At 39.6% G+C, this 20,910-nt stretch overlaps 1 pseudogene; it reads right to left on the bottom strand.

Annotated features, from left to right (window-relative positions):
• Positions 1-19,498: 19,498 nt before the first annotated feature.
• Positions 19,499-20,581, bottom strand: LOC118656912 (annotated as a pseudogene).
• Between the last annotated feature and the right edge of the window lie 329 nt (positions 20,582-20,910).

Consider the following 20,910-nt stretch of genomic DNA (forward strand, 5'->3'; position numbering starts at 1 on the left):
TTTAAATAAGTTAACGTGTACTTGAAGGTTGTTTGCTTATTTGACCTCCTCTCTTGCCTCTTTCATCAGAGGAACATAGAGAATGCATTAGGCATGCACAAGACTTTGAGGCTACTGTTCTAATGCACCAACCACGTCCTCTGCAGAGTGAGGAGGACCCAGGGTCATTGCCATGAGTATTTAGAGCCAACTGCCACATGGATCCCCGTTTCTAAACTTGTTGGAACCTGCCACCAAGATGGAAATGCATCACCTTGGAAATGAAAGAAAAAAGAATGCGTGTGATAAGAATCGGGGCCTTTTAGTCTGCAATCCAAAGATGGCTTTTAGCACATTACATTACAAATATGTTTATTCCTTTCTACTTTTAAATTATCTCAGTCATGTAAGGCAACCCAAATCCTTTTAACACATAAAAGTTATTTTAAAAGTATACTGTCATTTCCTGCTGAAAGGAAATGGTAAAATGCTACTATAATAAAATGAGAAGGAAACACATTTGAGCTATGTCTACAAGGCAAAAAAATGTATACATTTTGTGTATTTCCTGAAGTAGACACAGAATTGGATGTGCTCTCCTGAATAAGTAAGCTACATAAATTAATGCAGTTCCCACCATTAAAAGAATTGACTCTGCATCAAAATGAATGAGGAATTGGATTTAAAAAAACCTCAGGAAGCAGGTGGAAAATCTTTAATTCATCCTTCCATTTCTCCCACCATTTGATGGGACTTTCATAGGAATCTGAGTTTGGGGAGGTTTAGAGACTTAGTGGGAGCGGACAATGGATGAGTTATGTTGGGCGTGGGTATCCTGGGAAGTGGGAAATGGCAAAGGCACATCTTTTTTGCTTGATAAAGATATCACTGGCCTTTACATCATAAATATATAGTAAAAGTCAGCACAGTTTTTGATATTTGTGCAAGTAGCGTTTTGATGATTTTTATACTATTATTTTTTAGAATTTTACTAAATAATTTAGTAAATTTTAGTTTTGTACAATGAATTTCTGTTGCATTATTTATAAAATAAAGAATTATATATTTGTTGAAAATTTGAACAATTCACCAGCTACATTTTTAATACCTTTCTTCTGCATGTATTAGACTATTCTTGTTCTCTGCTCCTTCTTTGGTCTATGACATTCATTTATGTTTTCCACAAAGTGAGAGAGCAGCTTCCTCAGCAGGTGAGAACTCTTGGCATAAGACACTTCTCCAAAATATTTAGAGAAGCAACCATTGCCCCTCCAAGGTGGAAAGGACCTGGGTATCAAGTGTTTGGCTGCTATCAAGTGTGTGGCTGGTTTCCCCAAGGGATGCTGCTGTAGGCAGAGCTCACCATTAGTCACCTCCTCTGGCTGGTTTGACATCCAGCAGCACTTGTAGATAAATCATCCTCAGTGAAGTTATCAGAGACTTTGCTGAGGAGACATAGTCGGCCTGTCAATCAGTGCACTCTGTGGGAACTGGCTTAGATCTGGGAATAAAAATCTGCAACAACTTCCAATGGCAAATAACTTAACCCAGACTTCCTACAAAGAGAGCCAGATGCTAGGGGAATATGGGGGAGGTGTGGGTGCAAGCCCAAGTGGGAGAGTGAGAAGAAAAAGTGAGGTAAGGAAAGCAATGAAGCAATGCAATATAGGTATGGTCACTGGAAGGACATCACTAAACTAGTTATAAGGAAAAACCAGACCTCAAGTTGTCCACAGAAGGAAGAAAGTGGTGGTGGTGGTGCTGCCGGTGGGGTGTGGTGAGGGATTAACCAGAGAAAGTTCTTTCCACTTCCCTTTTCTCTTTGTTCAAGATTCACTCCATGGAGAATTAACGGTCCCACAGTCCCAGGTTGTCCTTCAGTGACTTCCCACCCTCATCCTTAAGTCTTTCATATCACACTGCAAATCTTACCGTTATTTTGCAATTATTCCTTTAATATCCTCCCAAATGCCTACCACAAAACCAGTGATTCTTAATCTTTTATGACCTATTAGGGAGGTACACATAAAATCAATTTAGTGAATGGTGACAGACACTTTTAATAAAATTAGAATACACTAAAAGAGAATAGAAAGCTTAAGAGTGCATTACACTTTGTAAAAATAAGTATTGTTTTGTACAATGTTAACCCCTGTTTTTTATATATAAGTGTGGTCTGTGTGTCTATTCATGTGTGTGTGTGTGTGTGTGTGTGTGTGTGTGTGTGTGTGTGTGTGTGGTGTCGTGATGTAAAAGGTATTTCTGATTCTGCATTGGAGAGCAAATAAATTTGAAAGCCATTCTACTAAGTTGTAGACTCCATCTTTTTTAAAAAAATATATCTTATTGATTTTTTACAGAGAGGAAGGGAGTGGGATAGAGAGTTAGAACCATCGATCAGCTGCCTCCTGTACACCCCTTACTGGGGATGTGCCTGCAACTAAGATACATGCCCTTAACCGGAATCAAACCTGGGACCTTTCAGTCCACAGGCCGATGCTCTATCTACTGAGCCAAACCAGTTAGGGCTAGACTCCATCTTTTACTGGATGTGTAACTTTAGGCACAATCTTTGTCTCTGCCAAAATGTCTTCCTTATGGAGTAATTGCGAGGTTTAAGTGCTTGGACAAATGCCTGGTGCCCTTGGAAGTACTGTCTGAGTGTTATGCAGTATTCTGTTTATTTGCAATTATATATTTTGTTCAATACTTTAACCTCGGTAACTAATATGTGTCTGAAACAACCTAACTTTCAACCATTATTGGTTGAGTAAACAGCAAGGACTCTGTGTCATAAGCCATCTTATATCTACTTATAGGTGTGGGAATGAGGCTTGTGGGGATTCAGCACATTTTTGTTAGTAAGTGCCAGAGAGGTTCTCAGGGTGTTTTACTGCCAGAAAAGCTCTCATTCTTACTGCTTCACCACATTGCGTCTTACTGAAGGCCACTCTGGGCCAGTATCTATTTATTTATGTGTTTGGCAATCTCTAAGTATTACATAAGTAAGAGGAACCTAAGGCAATGAGTGGGAACATCTTTACTCACAAATGAAATCCAGCAATACCCAAACATTTCCTCATCTTTTTTTTTTTTCTTCAGAGCAATGCTTCTTTTGAGGCCAAACCACTGGCAGCTGCAGGAGTTGCCAATGTGCCTGAACTGGGCATAACTGAATTGTTGTTTTATTCCAAAAATCTTCCTCAGCTAATTAAAGAGGGACCTAAGTGAGGGTGGTGTGAACTATTAGCACGCTATCAGACACTCTACTTCAGAAGGACATATTAAATGTCTACTCTTCCAAAGACAAGAGTAGTGTTCTGATTCCATTATCACTGAAAATAGGTTAATGGTTTATTTCCTGTTTTGACTGTGGCTGACCCAGGGATGATCACTCACATTAACACCCAGCTTTGTTCCCAGGCCAGCTCAAAGGATAGGGACCCTACGCCATGTTATTGGCGTTGCTTCCTTTATATGTAAAGAAAGGGCTGACAGAAGTTGCATGAAGGCAGATTTAAGGAAGTTGAGTTAGCCCATGAAAGCTATAACTATGAAGTAGGCTGTCTCACAGAGTGTTGGATGTCCATCACCTAAGGTATTCAGCTGATGGCCAGGTGACCATTTCCATCAGTAAGATTTGTGTCAGGGGTTTCCACAGAGACTGGGATTCTGAAGTCCCTCTCTCCTCACAGTTCTCAGCAATGCTGCTGTCCTCATCTTGACATAGGCCATCACCTTGCAGGCATAGGTTTCTTCCCATTACTGTGTCTTTAATCTGATGCATCAGATGCATCATTGCATTTTATCTATTTCTTGGGTCCACAGTTCTAGGCTTTCTTTACTCATCAATATGTGAGAATGTGCCTGTCCATTTCAGTTCTAGGGAAGAAAATGGCTACGGATATTGAAATATACCAGCCTTTCCGGGCACATGGAAACATGAGCTTACAATATACTTATATACCAGAGTGGCCACTACCATTTTGTGTGGAAATAATTATTATATCTTAGATTTTTCTTTTTAGAATGAAGTTAAAGTTGAATTGCACAAAGTGTTAGGAGCATTTTAAAAGATTTTCAGAGGTATGAAGAATATGACTTTGAACATGTGAGTCTGGGAAAAGCATATAATTTTTGCAAGATGGTGATTTCAAATGAAAAGGTAAAGTAGTTATTTTATGTAGGAGTGGCATTTACTTTACAGAAACCCATGTGTATGCAGGCTGGTTTACTTTTTTCAAGTTTCCCATGCACTGAGAAAAACAAACAAGTTTTTAAAAATAAAATATCCATTTATTTCATTGAATACAGATACAGTCTTTAAGCAAATTTCATAAGTCATTCAGTATTTGTTTAATAAATAAATCCATAATGAGAATATTGTAGTCTCTATTTTTAAATTTTTGGAGAATGGGAAAGATGGATGGATGATTGACATGAATTTTTAAATCTTCCTTAAAATATTTAAACTATTTTAGAACCCATGAGTTAATTGGAATCTTATTTGATTTTTCTTTTCAAAAAAAAATTGTCAGAGAAGAGAATGAAAGAAGAAGAAATAAAACTGTTTTCTTCTGAGAGCAGATATTTGAGAGAGGAAAATTTTCAGTCCTGTCTGTTTTTATCTACTCAGAGTTGCACTAACATGTTATTTTGGCCTTAGCCAGTCTTGCTCAGTGGATAGAATGTCGGCCTGCAGACTAAAGAGCCCCAGGTTTGATTCTGGTTAAGGGCATGTACCTTGGTTGCAGACTCCTCCCGGGTTTGGGCCCTGGTCAGGGCTCATGCAGGAGGCAACAAATCTATATGTTAAATAGATGAATAGAGAAAATGATGATTTTGAGTATCTAAAGAAGGAGTTGTTGTTATTGTTCAACTTGATATAGCACCCTCCTCAGAATCGACACAGAAATTGGTTTCTGTGCAAGTTAATTTTAGAAGATGCTAATTTAATTGTCCAAGTATGGTTAAAACTACTTGAGCATTGGTTGATGTGGTTTTAGCTATCAATTTTTAGCACATAAGAAATGAAAACAGAAAATTTTAAAATATGTATTTCTATATAGCATTAAGTTCATTGCATGTGTATATAAATAACATTTCATGAAAAGTATATGTTCCCAAAGCAAAATAAAATAGTGAGATGAGTGACATTGTTTTACACTCTTGCAAGTTTATTTAATGCCTTTTTAAATGAAAGACAACTGGATTTTCATCTGCTTCAACGTTCAGTCTGTTATGACATGTCATTTTCGTTGAAATACATAAAGATAATCTGGCTTAATATAGATATACAGCTGGAAAAGGGAGAAATGTTTGAGTAGTCTTCTCTGGTATTTGTGTATACTCTTTGTTATTGCACCAGAATAAAAGAGTGGTGGTTCCTTGGAGGTTAACTGTAATGTGATATCAAGCCATAACAACGAAATTCCCATGCTCTGCACACTCATGAGAAAATGAGAAAGAGAAGGCAAATAATAAGTAATGATTTTGGATTCCCCACCCCCCCCCGCTTTATTGAGATACTAGAGGCCCAGGGTCCCTCAGCCTGGCCTGGGTCCTCTCCCAATCGGGGACCCCTCAGGGGAAGCCGGCAGTCCAACATCCCCTGAGGGCAGACGGCCAGTGAGGAGAAAAAGCCCTGGCCGGTGCCGCTCCTGTTCACCCCCGCCCCGCTGCACCTGCAGCCTCCGCATCGGTAGCCAGCTGTGAGCCTGGGGTCTGGCGCCCTTGGTCAGCTGAGCAGCACTCCTGCTGTGGGACCACCAGGAGTGGACCACCAGGGGGCAGCTCCTGCATTGAGCGTCTGCCCCTTAGTGGTCAGTATGCATCATAGCGACCGGTTAAACAGTCAACCGGTCGCTTCAGATTTTACATATATAGATGATCAATATATAACATGTAACTTTAAGGTACAATGTGATGGTGAATATATATATTGTGAAATGATCACCTCAATAAGGTTACTTAACACCTTCATCACCTCACATCGTTACAATTGCCGGTTTTATTGTGATGAGAAATTTTAAGATCTACTGTCTTAGCAGCTTTCAAACACACAATATAGTAATGTTAGCTATAGTCATCATGCTGTACATGACATCCCCAGAAGTTATTCATTTTATGGCTAGATGTTTGTATTTTTTGACCACCTTCACTCATTTCCTCACTCTCTGCCCCTGACTACCATCAATCTACTTTATGTTTCTATGAGTTTGCTTTTTAGATTCTATATATAAGTGAGATCATACACTATTTGTCTTTCTGCAGAAACTATAGGTTTAGGGGTTGCTTCTCAGTGCCTTGCCTGGTGCAAGGGTGATGTGGTCAGGGTAGACCCACCCCATTACCCTTCGCATGTGGTCCTTCTCCATCTCTGTGGTCCACAGGGTGCTTCAGCCTCATCATCTCCCCCAGGTGCTGAGATTTTTTTCAATGATGTCTGAATATGGATAAATGTTCATTGGTCTTCTTGCGAGGGAGCTGAATTTTAAAATGACCTGTGTTTCCATCTTGATGATGTCACACTCTGATTTGGGATTCTGTATTAGAAAAGTTTTGACCTTGCAGATCTCCCAGAAGGCTTTTCCCATATTGCACTTTTAGAATTGTTGGTTTACCATTTTGGTGTAGTTGTCTGGAAGGTATGTCTAGGAAAGAGAGATTTTTAAAAATCATAAATAGCTTGCCAATCCCAGCAGGGTTTTTTTTGACATAATAAAAAATACCAAAATTGATATAGAAAAATAACAAATTCAGAATAACCAAGGCAACCTTGAAAAAGAAGAGTAAGTTTAGAGACATATATTCTTCATTTTAAGGCTTACTATAAAACTATCCTATAATCAAGACAATATGATTCAGGCATAAGGATAAACAGATATATGCAATTGAATAGAGTCCATAATTAGATCTGCATATATTCCTCAAAATTCATTTTGGCAAATGTGCTGATGAAATTCAATGGGAAAGAAAAGTCTTTTCAACAAATGATGCTGGACAACTACATATCTGTATGCAAAATATTGAACCTTAATTTATACTTATCATAAAAGTTAATAGGCACTGATAGATTTCAGACAAAATTTAAAAGCTAAAATTATAAAGCCTGTTTTGTTTTGTTTTTAAAAAAAAATGGAATATCTTTGTGACCTGCATAGTCAAATATTTCTTAGAGAGATTGCAAAAGCACAACCCTAACAGAAATATAAAACAAAACAAAAACATAAACTGGATTTCATCAAAGTTGAAATATCTCCTCTTCAAAAGACTTTTAAAAAATAAAAAATGCAGCCCTAACCGGTTTGGCTCAGTGGACAGAGCGTTGGCCTGCGGACTGAAGGGTCCCAGGTTCGATTCCGCTCGAGGGCATGTACCTGGGATGCGGGCACATCCCCATTAGGAGGTATGCAGGAGGCAGCTGATTGATGTTTCTCTCTCATCGATGTTTCTAACTCTCTGTCCCTCTCCCTCTCTGTAAAAAATCAATAAAATATATTTTAAAAATAAATAAAAAATAAAAAAGGCAAATCACTGTCTAGAGAAATATTGCCAATCTCAATATATATAACAAAAACTTGAATCCAATTTATATAAATAACTAATATATATCAAAAACAAAAGACAAGTAATCCAATTAAAAATTGTCAAAGACTTGGATAGATACTTCACAGATAAGAACATAAGAATGGCCAATAAAAGATGTGGGAAAATGTTTACTACTGTTGGTTATTAGGGAAATGCAAATTAAAACCAGAGTGAGGTATCACTAAACAGCCACTAGAGCAATTTAAACTTAAATGATTCCAATAACAAATGCTGGAGACAATGAGGAGTGACTGGATATCTGACCCTTTCAGGTAGGAGTGCCAAATGGTACAACCAGTGTGCAAATCTATGAGGTCTTTTCTTATAAAAATTAAATGTACACCTATTTTATGATCCAGCAGTTCCACTCCAAGATATTTTTCCAGCAGAAATAAAAATATATATCCCCACACATATTTGTACAATAGTGTTTACTGTAGCGTTATTCATAATTTTAAACAATCCAAATGCCTATCAACAAAAGAATGAATAAATTGTGGTGTATTCATACAATGGAATATTACTCAGAAGTAGAAATGGACTATTGATGCACATACATAGATGAATGTAAAAATTATCATGTTGTGTGAAGGAAACCAGACATGAATATGAACTATATACTCATTTTTATGAAGTTCAAGAACTAATTTGTTGGACTATAACTCAGCAATGCAGTCTTGGTGCAGGGAGGGAAATATACTATTCAAAGCCATAAAGGAACTTTCTAGGCTAAAGCCAATGATCTATGTCTTGATTGGATTTGGTTCCATGGGTACATACATTTCTAAAAACCCATCACAGAGTACAGTTAAGATATCCACATTTTACTCTATGTAATTATACCTCAAAAGAAGTATAAAAATACCCTAGTTGTCATCATCACTGTTAGGAATATTTTCTTGGTTTATTAAATGAGACTTTAAATCAAATAGGCATCTTGATTGCATTATGAATATGAAACATGTTGATTACCAATTCATATTCATTTGGAAACCTAGAGGCAGAAGCAAAACTACCATGTGTGACAGGAAGATGGACATACCCATCCTTCAAGTATTTCAGTTTTCAATCTCTTGTCTATTAACATGGTAATTGCCTTTAATGACTTTGTTCTCCACAGTGTAATCAGACAGGAAACTTTAGATGGAAAATGCATAAATTATTCTAACTTCTGCCAGGAAAAGAATCCAAGACTTTAATCAACTTCTGTGCATTGTATTCATCATGTTAGGAAGTTTTCTTTATATTCATATTTAACTGACAGGTCATCTGTCTGGAAGGTACAGTCCTTGTTCAGTGCTCCCATCAATACAATCATGTCCCAAATGCAGAGGACATATGACATTCCTGTTCAAAAAGGATCAATGATACTATGGAATGCTGTAAAAACTCATTTGTCTCTCTCTGCTGTTTTTACATATTATCTCCTAAAAATATCAACACCGTCTATGGCAATAACATATATAATTCCTTTCAGTTTATGAATCATTACGCACAAAGCAAACTTCTGGGAAGAAGGTAGGGGAGGTGTCATTGCCCCCATTCTACAGAGAAATTAATTCAAGTTCATGACATTTAGGCTCATTTATTGTTATATTAATAAATTTGGGTCATGTTTTATGTCTGTTGTAAACAAAAATAAAATTTGCCTTTGTTCCCGAAGCTCTCTAAATTGAGCTTCCCTTAATTCTTGCAAAACCTAGGGTCCACTCTCAGTTTTTGATGCAGCAAGGAGTCTCTGCATTTAAATCATCCATCTGACACAGTGATCCTGGCCAGGTAGCAGGTGGGTGATCTGGATGGAGCCAAGGTAGATAACAGCAATACATGGTTTTGATGGGTCCACATGCCATGGCATGGTGAGGTAGGCATAAAACAAACCGAATGCCTTTCTTTCCCATTTTGAAACAAGCCACCTCTGTATTGATTTGCAATTTAGCACTTATTGAGTTAAGGAAACACTGAACAGAAGACATTTTATTTGATTCTGAACTATATCATTCTAAATGTTGATTGCAAAATCTCCAACACAGAGTAACTTTAGTGTCCAAATATTCCAGAGAAACTCCGTGAAAAAAATTACAGAGCTAAAAAACAATAATTTGGGTGGTACCAGTTACAATGCAAAGAACTGTCACCAGTTTAGAGTACAAGTTTAGGTGTTGGAAAGAATTGAGTATCATGAAGATGGTTCTTGGTGTGAAGGCTAAACCTCGAACAGCCTAGATCAATAGCCTGGACCTGTAATAGCTCCAGACTTCCTTGTCTGTAAAATGAGGATAATGATATCCTGTCCTGTCTATAACCCATAAGAACCTTCCAGCAAATTGGAAAATAAGAAGAAAACACTTTTGAAGCTGTAAGAGTTCTGTGAACCTAGAGTGTGGTTGCCATGCCTATTTGCCACTATTTCTCAGCTTTTCCCTGAGGTTGGTGATGGGTCTGGATTTGTGTTAGCCTCATCAATCGGCTTACTTTCATACTCTTAAATTCTAGAGCCTTCTCATTATGTATTTATTTAGAGAGCTATTGCTGACCTTTGTTCTTTTAGGGACTTTCGTCTTGTCCTTTTGAATGCCTCATTTGTAAGTGTGAATGTCCGTTCTGCCAGGAACAGACTGTGTTTGCCTGTGTATAATTGGAAAAGAGAAAACATATTGTTTCCTTCTCATACAGAATACTTCATCACAAGTAAAACCCAAACAGCTATCTGAGAGTCAGGGTCTGCTGTGCAGGACCCAGGGCTCAGAGGGCATCATCAGAATCATCGGTCTCACTTTCTTCCTCTGCAGCTCTGCTGTCTTTGGCACTGGCTTCATTTTCAGACAAATTTAAGATCTTCCCTAATAGTCTCAGGATGACTGCTCCCAGCTCCAGAATTACAATCTGTCTTACTCAGTTCAGGCTGCTATAACAAAGCACCACAGGCTTCATGGCTTAGAAGCAATAAAGATTTATGTCTCACAGTTCAGGAGGCTGGAAGTCTGAGATCAGGATGCCCGCATGGTAGGGTGAGGATCCTCTGCCAGGTCACAGACTTCTCCCTGTATCCTCACATGGTAAAAAGGGCCAGGACGCTCTCTGGAGCCTCGTTTATAAGGGCACTAATCCCATTCATGAAAGCTCTACCCTGATGACCTAATCATCTCCCAAAGTGCCCACTTCCAATAACCATCACCTTAGGATTAGGGTTTCAACACATGAATGTTGGGGAGACATAAACATTCAGTACTATCTTATTAGCTATTCAACAACAAAGAAAAGGTCTCTTTCTGATGACACCAATAAAAGTGTGGCAATTAAGTGTCATGGGCTTGGATGGTCTACTGGCTTGGATCCCACACTATACCCCACACCAAGCATGGTGACCAGTGTCAGTGCAGGGCTCTGATTGTCTCAAGTTTGTAAACACGGACAGTAAAAAGAGCCTGAGTCTGTCTCAAGAAAAACCAGGGTGCTATCAACAGAAGAAGAATTCTGAACACATAAAATCAACACCGGTCCACTTTCCTGAAGCCCAAAGTTTACTCTTGTTTTCTTCATGTGTAGACCACCAAGCTGATGTTCACTGTGGCCCTGTGAACGCCCCATCTGGAGCAATATGGTGGCTCCCTGTCTCATTAGAAGATGCTACCTTAGTCTCTTTTCTTCCTAAAATGAAGCTTAGAACTTGTGACAGAAATAATTCAATAGAAAATTTTCAAGAAGTTTCTTTCTTTAGCTATTCAGTAGAAAGCATATTTCTTCAACAAAGACAGTAAAGCAGTAATTTGCTTTTCAAACTTTGCATGTTTTTATTTTATTTGTTTTTTGTTGTTAATCCTCACCCGAGGATATTTCTCCATTGATTTTTAGGGAGAGTGGAAGAGAGGGAAAGGCAGAGAGAAACATCCATGTGAGAGAAACACATAGATTGGTTGCCTCCTGCACAAGCCCTGACCAGAACCTGGGCAAGGGAGGAGCCTGCAACCAAGGTACTTACCCCTCATCAGAACCAAACCCAGGACCCTTTGGTCTGTAGGCTGATGCTACTGAGCCAAACCAGCTAGGGCTGCATGTTTTCATTTTGATTGATGTTTTAGTTTCCTATGGTTGCTGTAACAAATTACCACCAATGCAAGTAGCTTAAAACATCGTAGACATATTATTACCCCACAGTTCTGGAGTTGGAAGTCTGACATGGGTTTTACATGGCTAAAACCAAGGAGTCAGCAGGCTGAATTCCCTCTGGAGGCTTTAGGGAGGGGGAATTAAGTCCCTTGTCTAGTCCAAGCAACCTGCATTCCTTGGTCCATGGGCCCTTTCTCCATCTTCAAAGCCAGTAGTGTAGCATCTTGAAATCTCTGCCTCTCAATTTAATAATCCTGCCTTCCTATTATAAAGACCTTGTGATTGCATTGGGACCACCTGGATAATTCAGGATAAAGTTCCCATTTCAAAACTCCTAACTTAACCATATCTGCAAAGTCCCTTTGCCATGTAAGATAACATATTCATAGGTGCTGGCCAATACGACATGGATATCTTTGAGAAACCATTTTTCTGTCTATCACAATTGGCTTCAGGTTCTTGGATTCCATGTATACACCTACTTTTCCATGGATATGTCCTAGCATCACCTACATTATTATTTTTTTACTAGTGCCCCAGTGTATGGATTCGTGCACACCGAAAGGAAATTAATTAGAAGGTGGCCAGTGGGGCAGGACTGGGTGAGACGGGCTGGACATGCTCTGGAGCCAACCTCTGCAGTCCCTCCCTGGGGTGGCGCTGTGGCTCAGAGGGTGTCTGCAGAGTGAGCGGGGTCTTTCCAGCAGGTGGGATCTGTTGCGGCCAAAGTCAGTCCCTGGTCGCAGAACTCAGTCCCTGATCAGACGCCATATGTTTCGGCCAAAGGTAAACTGAGGGGGTGGGGGGGTGGGGGGGTGAAAGGATTAAGGAAAAGACAGACAAGAGAATGAAAGCTGGGTCTCGGTGAGACACTGCCTCCCTGATGAGGAGACAACGACAGTGCCCACAAGCCACGTCTTTATTTTATAGCAGATGTCAAGAGGCAAAGCAGGGGCGTGATCACGTTGTTTACAGCATTCTTGTGAGCTCCAACCCTACTCAACTACATGCACCTGAACTCTAGCACAAGGCACGTGGGGTTATGTGTTTTGACCATAGGTTCACACTTACAACCACAGCTGTTGGTTATAATTGTGCTGATCCCAGGCTGGGAGGCCTCGCGGCTCCACTGATCCTGGTGCTGGGAGGCATATTACCCTTTTACTATATAGGATAGAGGCCTGGTGCACGGGTGGGGGCCAGCTGGTTTGACCTGAAGGGTGTCCCAGATCAGGGTGGGGGCCTGGCTTGGGTGCCTGGCCAGCCTGGATGAGGGGATGATGGCTGTTTGCAGCTAGTCACACCCCCTTCAGGGTGGGGGTCCCCACTGGGGTCCCTGGCCAGTCTGGGTTAGGGGCTGGGGGCTGTTTTCAGTCTGGCAGGTGACTGAAGCTCCCAACCTCTCTTTTATTTCTTTTTCTTTTTTATTCTGGGATTTTATTTACCTTCTATGGCTGTCACTGGAACTGAGAGCCGTCTTTAGCTCTGAGGCTTGGCTCCAGCTCTGAGACCTCGGCTGCTGAAAGCAGGTATCTGGACTTTGTTTACTTTCTGTATTTGAAACTTTGTTGCAACTCCAGCTCTGAGATCCCGGCTGACTGAAAGCAGGTTTCTGGGGTTTTGTTTAGCTTCTATATTTGTAACAATGTTTCGTAGAGAGCAGCTGAGAGGTGGGCAGCGGCAGGAGGGGAACCTGGCTTCCTCCGTCACTGGAGCAAGCAAGCCTCCCTGTTCGCGTCAGCTGCCTGGCTGCCAGCCGCCATCTTGGTTGGCAGTTAATTTGCATTTCGCCCTGATTAGCCAATGGGAAGGGTAGCGAAGTTATGGCTAATTACCATGTTTCTCTTTTATTAGATAGGATATTTTTAAATTAATTTCAGAGAGAGGAAGGGAGAGAGAGAGAGAGAGATAGAAACATCAATTATGAGAGAGAATCATTGATAAGCTGCCTCCTGCATGCCCCACACTGGGGATTGAGCCTGCAACTCGAGCATGTGCCCTGACTGGGCATTAAACTGTGACCTCCTGGTTCATAGGTTGACACTCAACAAATGACACATGCTGGCTGCACTCACCTACATTATTATTTTTTAAGAACAATCTTTCACTTTCCATATCTTTCTTAGACCTTTGAAAATACATAGTTAACTCCCTTTCTCAGTTCCAGCTCAGATCATACCTGTAATATTGCCAGCAATTTTACCAAATATAATTTAAAACAGAGTTTATTAAATTTGTTTAAACTTGCATTCTTTTAAGCCTAGGGTGCATAATAATTTGATAAGATAGAGGCTGACCACAGAAGCAATGTGTTGTATAGTAATTTAATACATTTTTCCCTCAAGCTGAAGTACTGATTCAAGTTCATAGGAAGAATTTAGTTTGATTTTAAATTGATTTTAAAAAGAAATAAGAATGTATGAATGGAAGATATATGAGAGTCATTATACTAATAAATATTATACTTGTTAATACCTTCATTTTTAATAGAATTCTCTTTTTGCTGAGAGAAAGAGAGAGAGAGAGAGAGAGAAACATGGCTATAGATTTGTGTGCTTTATCAGACACAGACTTTACCTTTGACTTTGAAATGATATGCTGAATTTTTTTCATGTTTATTTCCCAGTAACTAATATGTCACATCTATCAAATGATATTTCTTTATATGCCTCTTTTTTTTCTTATCCTCTCAGAAGATTTTCCAGGAATCCCTCTCAGGAAATTCTATGGAGTTGATGCTTAGCCTTGATTTCTTACTTAGTACAATGCCTTTTAAACATTTGCAAATAAAACAAGAATGACATGCTTGCATTATAAAATAAAGCCAAACTACCTACCCCTGTGGAAATAATTGTTTTCTCTTTATTTTATGTGAAAGACTTTCAAATTTCTTAGACAATGCCAATGCTGAAAGTTTTAGAGTGCCAAGGTAAGAAGAAATGAGAAGGGAAAGATAGAGTGCCCGCCATATGCCCAGATGATAAGGTGGGTCCTTCACATGCATCATTCCTTGCTAGGAAGTTAAAAGGGCTTGCTGCTCACATCTTGCATATATGGCAATTGCCATGAGACAGAAGAGCAGAATAGGCCCCGCAGTAACTAAATTAAGCAATTGATAAATTATTTGAGTCCCCATCAAAGAGAGAAAATATGTCTTGTAAAACCTTATTTACAGTTTGAGAGGGAAATAGTAAGGCCTCCTCCAGCACGGTCCTCTTCTTGTCAGTCTTTCAGTGATTCTGTTATTTAAAGTACTTTCATTAACTGTAGTGTATGGCATCTTCGCTATCAATATGGGAAATATTAAAAGAGAAACACATATACTTGCCACTTTTTAACTTATAAATTCTCCCCAAACTGTGTAGTTAATATGATCTATAAGCACAAAACCAAGGCGTTAAAAATCGCCTCAGCTAAAAGCAGGTATAAGGAGAGAACAAGGATTATGCACCATTCTACAGACAAATTGTGTGATTTGAAGAGGAATTTGAGGAGGAGGTGTGAAAATTTGCTCTTTTTTTTCTTTTTAGAGAAAACACCCAACAGATGCTTTGAGACTAAAAAACCTTTTTTAGTTGCATGGGGAACAGAGTTTCTGCAGAAAGGTTGAATTTATAGAGCAGTATCCTAACATGGACAACTTTGTGGCCAGTACCAGGTAGTGCTGCAGAGCACCAAGGTTTGCACAGGGGACATAAAATTCTGACTCTGAAGGTGAGTACATTCTATGATGTAGTAAAAGTAGTCAAATGTTTATTCTGATGAAAATGGCTTAGGAAGCAGTTAATTAACCTGGGGTGGCTCACATATTTATTTAATGCAACATTATAATGGACCAATAGTTGGAACAGCAGTTCTTAATCCTTCAAATATTAATTGACTATTCTCCCTCTACTCACAGTGCTCCCCTCCAGCAGTGGTGACTGGCTTGGTGGATGGACCTTGGTTTCACTGTGCCATTCAGCAGCTAGTAATTCCATTCGCATTTCCTGCTCTTCTCCAGAGACCCAAGCCTGACCTTCCAAAAAAAACAAAAACAAAAAACAAACAAACAAAAAAACTGGAGAAAGAATCTTGGTCCTGAGATCTCTCTTGGCTTCAGTGTAGATGACATGGAGATAACTTCTTACTCTTGAAAATAACTTCTATATCTATAATTTAAGGTAGTTATATCTACAGATGGGTATTGGAAAATTTGTTAAAATTTTGGAGAATAATTTGTACACTTGTAACAGGGAATGAATACATTATACTACTTATATTAATCTTAGTTGACTTTGAACCCAATGTATTACCTGAATTTTTCCTCTCTTGAAACTAGAGCTTGCATGTTAGAAGTTTTTTTAGTATACTGCAGGAAGCCACTGCTTGTGATACTGTCATGAGAGTACACCAAGGAACGTGGAAGACTGATGGACCTTGGGCTTTAGTAGGGCTCATGCTAAGCACCCTTTGTTCATGTTGAGATAGTGGTGGCTCAAGGCAATTCCCTAACTGATAACCCTTTTACTGTTTACCAAACTTTACCTTTGATATGCTTGTATGCATTGCTAAAAGGCAAATGTGTATTCAAGTGAATAAAATGCAAATGGGACCCAGAGGTCAGTGTGCCTCTCCAAGAGGTCTCCACCTGGCCCCCCCATGCCTTCTAAATTCATATTGTATAGCATTTTTATTTGTGTGTCGGCCCCTCCTTCAGATCCTGAACCTTACTGCGAAGGTTGTGGCAGTATACTTTACAGGGATCTGCAATTTCAGTTTCTATATGTACCTAAGAGGTAGCCTCACTTCAAGACCCCCGGAATTCATATGACATACTGTATGCATTGGGGAATCAATGTCTTATTTGAGCTAGTGGAATTCTTAGTAGTTTCCAATAGGTCTGTCTTATATTCTCTAGCAAGCTTCTCAGATTCACTGCTAGGGGTTAGATCTCCATTAGACATTTTAGCAATTTCTTTTCACTTCCAGACTATTTTACCTTTCCTTTCTTTTTCATTTTTTTCCCAGTCATGTCAAGCATACATACCCTTACTGCCAAATGAAAAACGTGGCAAAGATAATTATATGGCTGACTGCTTTTGCTGGAGAACAATTATACCTCTTAACAGTTCTGATGATTATGCTTATATTCTGCCAGAGCATAATTTAATTTAGAAGTGGGTCTTTGACAGTGACTCTTGGTTCATATTCAAGAACTTTAGAATTTAAATCTACAGTAACCACCACCTACATTTGAAGATTTGAGTGAGAAGCACACACAGAGTGTGTATTACTTACTGCCTTTACTATACTACTCTCCTGATAAAAGGGTGTCCTATTTGCTTTTTTGGCTCAATGCTAAAAATCTCCAGTTCTGACATCCAGGTTATCACTGAACAACTCATCTTACAACTATCCAATCTTTCCTTTACGACTTCTCTCCATTCCACCTTCAGTTCTAATCAAACTGGTCTCTTATTCCATTATGTGTCCTTCAAATCCCCAAACTCCAGCCTCGGCCTATCTCCTCCTTCCAAAATCTATTTTGGATGGCTGTCAACTGTTCTCCTTCTGCCTGTTCAAATCCTGCAGGTACTTTTAAATCCAAGCTTAGCATTCTGACTATATAAACATACTTATCAAATTCATCCAGTTTCAGAATCACCTTTTCTTTAGCTGAAACCTTCCAATATCAGTGCACACACTATGCACCATGCTTGCAGGGCTTTATCATTGATCTGGCTCTTCTTTGGTACCTGGCTTCTTTTGTGTGTGTGTTTGTTTCTGCAGGGGAGGATCCTCACACCTATTTTATTTATTTATTTTTTTTGCATCTCTCACAACACCTAGTAGAAATCTTTGGTAAACTATGAGTTCAGAGCATTCTCATTGAATGGATTTTCATCATACCATGAAAAAAGACTGTCCAGTGAATGACATTTTTATTACCCTTTTATAACTCTCACAAACATAACTTTTTACTGAATTTTTAGTTTTAATCTGGAAGTGAGCAAAGTAATAAAGATGATGTATAAAAACTTCAGTTTCTAGGAAATTCCCCAGTGTTAGATACTAGATACCTGCCTCTTTCATACATCATTTGTACTCAATGGAAAGAACCAGCATTGAGAGTAAACCCAGATCTTATCCAAATATTGTTTCTCAGCAGTATTAATGAAAACAAATGAATACATGGAAATGAGATATTTAGCTATGATTGGGGACAAAGAAGACTTTTCATTTTAAGCCTCTTATATCTTTATCATTATTTTGATCTAAGTATTTACATATTGAGAGTTCAAATCAAAGGAAATTTTACTGGATAAAAATTGTGTATAAATTAAAATAACATTAAATTTGTATTCATAGACATTAGCACAAAGGAAATACAAACCTGTATGAGGATATCCTATATAATAAAAGCCTAATATGCTAAGTGTCCGACCATTGGTTTGACCGTTGGACCAGTTGCTAAGACACACTGATCACCAGGGGGTAGATGCTTCGACTGGTAGGTTAGCTTGCTGCTAGGGTCCGGCCAATCAGGACTGCGTGAGACGGGCCAGACATGCTCTGGAGCCCTCCTGCTCCCTCCCAGCTGGCCAACCTCCTGCATCCCTCCCAGTCCCAATTGTACACCAGTGGAATCTCTTGGCCTGGCCTGTGCCCTCTCACAATCTGGGACCCCTCAGGGGATGTCCGCAGGCCAGGCCGAGGGATCCCACCAGTGCACAAATCCATGCACTGGGCCTCTAGTCTTATAAAAATTAATTTAAAAATGTCATAGAACCATGCTTCTTAACCATCTGTGTTTGAAAAGACCAGAATTTTTATTTTCTATTGATCATGGACTGATGCTATTATAAAATACAAAACCATGCTCATGGATACCATGGTAATGTTAAATTGCTGTACAATGTCCCAAATGCTTACTCTCTCTTTCTGCTTATTTCATGCATGAGTGACAACACAGGCATCATGGGTGCCAACAATCTATGGGCCATACTTTGAACAGCAGAGTCACAGACTTCACTGTAACAAAAGAATTGCACAAGAAAAGTAGCTGCTATGTCGGCTTACAAGTAGGAAAAAGGAAAACTGTAAAAATTATATTTTGTTAAAGCAAAACTTTAGTAAAGAAGCACTTGGCAATGAAGGTGGGATAGTTGGGAACCTATAGAAGACACAGCTCCTTAGCAGTAGTCAATGCAAATGTTTCGAGTAGCAAATTCAGTTCACTCAGTGCAAAATGAAATGGATCAAGAAGTCTAGAAGATTCTGCCAGTTTTTCTTGTGACAAGTAATTTTTCAAGACAGTGGATAAATAAGCCAGATTAAGCTGACTAGTCAACAGCATATAGAATTCAGTTATATAAGTCCATAATTCTAAACATCCATTGGTGGTGACAAAAGGATTTGGGCCCCTTTCTACAGCCTTTCATTCTTTTCTTCACTCTCATTATGCATCCTGTGATAGTGACCAAGGGCATAAAATTAGATGGTAACTAGGGGACAGAGATGAACTAATGTCAGGGCAGGTATCCCAGGATGGCCACTTTGGGGTGTAGTCAGTACCCAGGGTGTCTGATCCTCAACTTTGCAGGTACAGAAAGCAATTTTTGTGAGTTTACTTCGGGTTGAAGGACACTGGTTCACACTAACAACTGTACAGCATCAAAAAAGAACTGATTTGCAGACCAGAAGGCCAGGTTATTTTTATTTATTTATTTATTTATTTATTTATTTATTTATTTACATTTCAGATATTTTTTATTTCTTCAAATCTGTTGTTTATCAGGAGTGACTGAAATGAAAAATATAATTGAGTCCCATCATCATCATCACCATGGAAATGGCTTTAAGAGAAAACTGGTCAGATGAATATTATTGCTTCCCATTTTCAACCAGTAAATAGTTGCCACTGATAAACAGACAACCAAAAGTCTGTCAAGAATGCTCAAGATATGTTACATAATACAACATGCCTGTTCACGGAGGCTGGGGGAGGGAGGACTAGGAAATAATTTATGTGAACTTCTTGATTTCATCATACAAGACAAGCACAAAAGCACCACCTATGCCTCTGAGAACATTGGACCATGCACCCTTGCAAAAAGCTTTGCCTCCTTCATCATGAGCAGTCTTCCTCCAGCAGGCGAGTGTGCCTGTGTACATGATAACAATTCCTTTACGCCCTGATTGCATCATCACGCGGCGACAAACAGTGTCAAATGGATAGGAAGTCAACCCAGCCACCACTGTGATGGACTGTGCGATCATCCAGCTGATGAAGACGTGAGTATTCTTGGGATCTGGAAGCATTTCCTTTGCAGTGTCATAGACACCAAAGTAGGCAGTTCGGTAGATGACAATACCCTGTACTGACACATTAAAACCTTGGTATAGGCTTCTAATCCCATCAGATTTGTGGATCTTAACCAGGCAGTCACCAAGGCCTTTGAATTCCCTTTCAGCTCTGGCTTTGCCCACATCAACTGCTAGACAGGTACAGGCAAAATCAAGAGGACACACAAAACACAAGGAGGTGGCCCCAGTGGCACCACCTGATGCCAGATTCCCTGCAAAGTATCGCCAGAACTGGGCTCTTTTGTCCACACCACCAGGAAGATCTGCTTGTATTTCTCTTTGAAGGCAAAGTTGAGAGTCTGGGTGGGGAAGTATCTGATGACATTGGCCAGGTTACCGCGCCAGAGGACAGGACTCCCTGCTCCTTGGGGATACGAACCACACAGTCTATAATGCCCTTGTATTGCTTATCTGCAGTGATTTGCTTGCTGGCATGCTGCACCTGCAGCAGCAGCTTGACCTGCTCAATGGGTGCTACTGCTGTCTTGGAGATGGCTGCGGCCACTTCACCTGCCAGGAAGTCCTTGGCAAAGGACACAGCGGCATCTGTCATGTTGAAAAGAAGAAGAGGGTGACTGCAGGCCTGGGACTGTAACCGGCTGAACTCTGGGGCTCTAGCCAGAAGTTTAGGTTATTAATTAAAGGGGAACTGAATGGCCAATAAACTGCCAATTTTGTGTAAGCCAGTGGGTGCATTTCCTTCCGATGGATATGCTGTAGGGAAAACCAATAGAAATTGGAAGGGAGTTCATGAGCATGATATTGGAACATTAGAAAATGGAATGTCCAGTGTTATCGACCTATAAATAATATAAATATTTAATTCATTCATTTCCCCCCTCCCCGTGCATGTGCATAGACACACACACATACACACACTCA

This window comes from Myotis myotis, unplaced genomic scaffold (genome assembly GCF_014108235.1).
Source record: "Myotis myotis isolate mMyoMyo1 unplaced genomic scaffold, mMyoMyo1.p scaffold_m19_p_5, whole genome shotgun sequence".
Lineage (NCBI taxonomy): Eukaryota > Metazoa > Chordata > Mammalia > Chiroptera > Vespertilionidae > Myotis > Myotis myotis.